Source organism: Poromitra crassiceps, assembly GCF_964638095.1.
Source record: "Poromitra crassiceps genome assembly, chromosome: 13".
Taxonomy (NCBI): Eukaryota; Metazoa; Chordata; class Actinopteri; order Beryciformes; family Melamphaidae; genus Poromitra; species Poromitra crassiceps.
This window is the reverse complement of record NC_139644.1, coordinates 27,573,998-27,578,839: the sequence shown is the minus strand read 5'-3', so window position 1 is coordinate 27,578,839 and position 4,842 is coordinate 27,573,998. Positions and strand designations below refer to the sequence as shown.

General features: G+C 39.0%; 1 long non-coding RNA gene across 1 annotated transcript in view; it reads right to left on the bottom strand.

The window, feature by feature from the left end:
* Window positions 1-235: 235 nt before the first annotated feature.
* The window catches only part of LOC310788717, a 5,569-nt gene continuing 962 nt past the window's right edge, over window positions 236-4,842 (bottom strand). Inside the window, exons 2-3 of the long non-coding RNA XR_014553302.1 lie at window positions 4,701-4,767; window positions 236-2,821 (exon numbers count right to left, since the gene is read on the bottom strand). This is a non-coding gene — a long non-coding RNA (uncharacterized lncRNA). The remainder of the gene's footprint in view (window positions 2,822-4,700; window positions 4,768-4,842) is intronic.

Sequence of the window (4,842 nt, the reverse complement as noted above, 5' to 3'; positions counted from 1 at the left end):
TTTTCTTCATTTTCATCACCAGCTGCAGCACTTTGGTTTCATAGTGATATAACCAACACAGGCAAGGCTTGTGATAAAAGGTGGAACTTTTTATGCGGGAAATAAAACTACAAAATGATCGACAGTAATTCGTTGAAATTCACAAATACATTTCAATTTAAAAATGTTTCAATTGATGTACAAATGATATTACAATGAGATAGAGACAAGTTACAAATGATATACAAGTTACAAATTATGATATAGCAGGGCTATTCAACTGGCGGCCCGTGGGCCGAACACGTTTTTTTTTTTTACAATTAAACCTCATTTACTTATTACGCCCGACTGGTTGTTTTTTTAGATGTGATCTAGCTAAAGTGAGCTAAACAAGTCAGATCCAAGTTTTTCAGGAGATGCTGTGATGTAGCCACAAGAAAGGTGCAATATTAATGTTTTTCAGGAGACGGCGCTGTGATGTAGCTAATCAAGAAAGATGCATTATAAATGGTTTTTCAGGAGATGTGTGCTGTAGCTAGCTAGGTTCTAAACAAGAAATATGGTTAAAATGTTTACAGTAGTTTTCCTTTCTTGCTGCACTACAATGTTACAATGCTGTGAGACGTAGCTAAACACAAAAATATGCAATATAAATGTTTTCATGATATACTCAGTATTTAATACTGTGCTATAGGTTCTAAACAAGAAAGAATGTTTATGGTTGTTTTCCTTTCCTGATGCACTATACATGTTTACAATGCTGTGGTGTAGCTAAGATATTATATTTCAAATGGCTGACGTGTTGTAGAATACTTAGATTTCTTTCAAATGTGTTTACTTTTGGGGCTTTAACACAGCTTTTGTTGCACAGAAATTAAGCACTTTTAAATGAAAATTAAGCTACTTTTGCAATGTAGTGAAATAAAAGTTATGAAAATGTGGGGGCGCATTTGTGTCAAGTATACATGTAATGGGAAATAGCTTGGGGAACGGTCCGGCCCCCGGCCCCTTAGGTTTCTGACAATGTGGCCCCCTGAACAATTGAGTTGAATATCCCTGATATACAGTTACAAATGATACTACACAAGTGGTAAATTAGAGGCGCATATACAGATTTATTTGTGCATTGTTTTACGAGTTGTGAATAGATATGTATTAGCACCATTAGCTTAGCCCTTTTCAGAATGTTAATGGTAGCCTACTTTGTGGATGAAATTCTAAATTTGTCTATTTCTTACTCTGAACTGAATGTGTTTGACAAAAAAAAAAAAAGTTTGTCTCATTGAACGCATGCTATTCTGCGGTCAGTCAGCCACCCACTGAGCAATTTCACGTCTAAAAGATGTTTATAAAACGTCTATTCAATGTCTATTTGTCTCTAGACGTCTAGTCTAGATTAAGGCTATTGAAGGTTTAAAAGTGAAAGTTTAGTAGACGTCTAGTCTTAGCCTAGACGTCATTTCAACGTCATTTCAACATCTAATAGACGTCTATATTAGATGTTTTTAGACATTTAATAAACATCTATGTAAACAATAAAATACTGCCACTGCCTGGATTTGAACCCAGGTCACCAGCATGGCAACCAGACACCTTAGCCACTGTCCCATCTGTCCCTCATTATAACTGCTGTGCTATCTGTTCACTGAAATAGAATGGCATCCCTTGGACTGATACATGTTTAAAACATTATCTGTTCATTGAGGGCAGGCTTAGTTGTAACTTTTACCCACCACTCCGGCACACCACAGCACAGGTTAAATGATGAGACACAAATATACATCAGGCCTATGTAACGTTATGGCATGAACCCATTTTCATTGGAAAAATTGGCGTCAAGTAAAGTCTTTAATCGATCACAACAATTTCACAACCAAATAAACTGTCCAAATATTCAACAACAACAAAACAAAGACATGCATTTGCTGTTAAGTAGGCTACTGCAACCATTTGGTTATCGTTGTGGAGATTTTAGTGGCAAAGTATTTTTCTCTGTGATTGATCATCCGTGCTTGGTGGGTTGCAGTGACAGAATCATATGACAAAAAATAAACAGTTATAACCTACTGTAAACACGCGGGGGTGTGAAGCGCTTTAAACGTTTACAGGTTTTATGCATTTTACAAGCTATTGAAAGATGGTCTAAAACTCGGCTAAACGTAGACCCAAAATCCTGGTCTAATCGTGGTCTATATTGTCTATATCAGAGATAAACCACTGCTCAGTGGGGAATCCGTGTACGACCAAAAATAAAAAGTTATAGTGTAAACACATGGGTATACAGTGCTTTTCTTACACATTTACATGTGTTAATTTATGCATTTTTAAATGTCTTTTGAAGTTGTTAAAACATCGTCTAAAACTCGGCTAAACGTAGACCGAAAATCCTGGTCTAACCGTGGTCTATATCAGAGCTAAACCATATAGGCGAGGTTGAAATGAGGTCTAAAGACGTCTATTGCTCAGTGGGCATTGATTGCTACCCGTGCCTGGCAATATTGAGCTGAGCCAGTGAGTGTGTGTGACAGTGTGGGTGACAGAGAAAATCGTTTTTGTGTTGTTCCCGGTCAGGAGCGTTTGTCGTCACTTCCTGAAGAGAAAGGTCGCCCCCTCTCGTCAGAAAGCAATGACACTTGTCCCTGACTTATTGGCTTCGTGACCTGTTATTCATGCATCCAGAGATGCTTAGGACCAGCAGCAGGATGCCCGCAAACACAACAAAACCCAACACGTGCTCCATGGTGACCGGGACTTTTTGCCCAGCCTTGGACTCCATCTTCATCAGAGATTCCGGGGACACCTTAGTCCATATCCACAAACCCACGATGGCTCCACCTGTCGCCTGCATGATGGGTAGAATACAGTAGTGAAAGGAGAGAGAGAGAGAGAGAGGTATACAGTATAAGGAGAGAGAGGGAGGAGAGAGAGACATTGCAACAAAGCATGTGGAGAGGGAGAAAAGGTGAGTGGAAGGGAGTTATATTGTGTTTCCAGTTAAGCAATAGCAAAGGGAAATTGTTTAAATTACACGTGGTATGGTAATATTAATTCATAGTGAGAGAGATTCAACCCAATAACTACTAAGGAGTAAGGACACAAACAATATATTGTGACAAATAGATTTAAATTGTCCCACATTAAACTTTTTACACTGAATCCATTGCTCACTGCCCTTTTCGGTGGAGACTGAAAAGAGACCTTTTGGTAAATGGTAAATGGACTGCATTTATATAGCGCATTTATCCAAAGCGCTTTACAATGTGCCTACATTCACCCATTCACACACCGAAAGGCGGCCAGCTGCCACGCAGGGTGCCGGCACAGCCATTGGGAGCAATTTGGGGTTCAGTGTCTTGCCCAAGGACACTTCGACCTTCTGATTAGTGGATTACCCGCTCTACCTCCTGAGCCACAGCCGCCCCACCTTTTCAGGCTACACCTGGACCCTCCTTGAACTAACCATCCTTCTTAAAAAAATCCAACTAATGCTACTTATTCATTATTAAAAGTACTTTCTACTTTCTACAAATGCTACTCAAACTTCGGATTCTCACACTATGCCAAGCTGCACCTCGCAGCGAACCCACTGGATAAAAAATTCTATTTTTCTCAAAAATGTACCACTATAGAACCACCCATTACACCTGAAGGCGTCTTGGCTTTGGCCACCCGCTCCGCCCCCGTGACTGGAGTCACGTCCGTGCCAATAGCCAAAATGTATCACTCTTCTCCTATCCAGCAACCCCTTGATTCTGTCCTCCTCTGTGACCACTGCTAGCTTGTTAGCTCTTAGCTAGTAGCTACCCCCATCTTACCTGTTCCCTCAATAATTGTCTAATTGAAGCCCATCTAGTTGTTCTGTTCTATGAACTGAATACAATTATCCCATGTCTTATGGAAGTTCTGAAGGGCACCATCTTTTCTAATTTATATTTAATAGGACCAGTAGCCTATGGGTGGGTAGAGCAACACTCTTCCAATTCAGTAATATTGACCGCCGTGCTAGTAGAGATGAGAAAGCTAACGCCCTGTGTTGATGAGTAGCTGTGCATGCGTTCTCTGAGACCACACCAAAAAATAATAGCAATAAGGCTAGGGGACAAGTATTAATTGGTTTTCTAAATATATTAGTGAATAAATAAATGAAAAATAGGTCCAAAACTGATCCAAATTAGGACATCCTCAGAACATAAAGGGTCCGTATCCAGATTCATTTTTACCAAAGCAGTTTTGCTATAGTGTAAGCGGTGCAGGACCTTGAACTGGATATGATTGTGGGGTGCACATAGGCCTATATAAGAATAAAGCTCCCAAACCTCATCTAAGATGTCAAATCCAAGCTCCTCTTCTCAACAATGTTTTATATACAGAAGGTGCATTTATAGACATTAGACACAAATAAAGCCAGTGATTAGTTGATGTAAGGTTTAAAAAAAAAGAACGATTAATAAAAATAGGAAGACATTGAAATACATACAGTAAGTAGGTAGATTTAGGAATGTAATGTATGTAAATTTAGGAATGTATAATCTAATGAGATATGAGAGGTCATTAACACATGACTGAGCTACTGTAGAGTTTAACCTGGGAATTATCTAGATTTTTGTATGTGTTGAAAGTGCATCTTATCACTGAATATAAACACAAATAGCTGCAAACAGAATATTGTACAAAGCCAAAGGGAATGGCAACAGAGAAAATGGAAATCTTTTTCAACTTACAAAGGCGACGCAATATAAGATGAACTTCACAATTTGTTCGCAAGTCATCTTGGCTGGTGATTTCACACTGTTAAAAAAGAAAAAAAGTTAACTTAGTGTTTTTTTGTCAATACCACGATGACACCTTTTTCTGTCTTTTAAG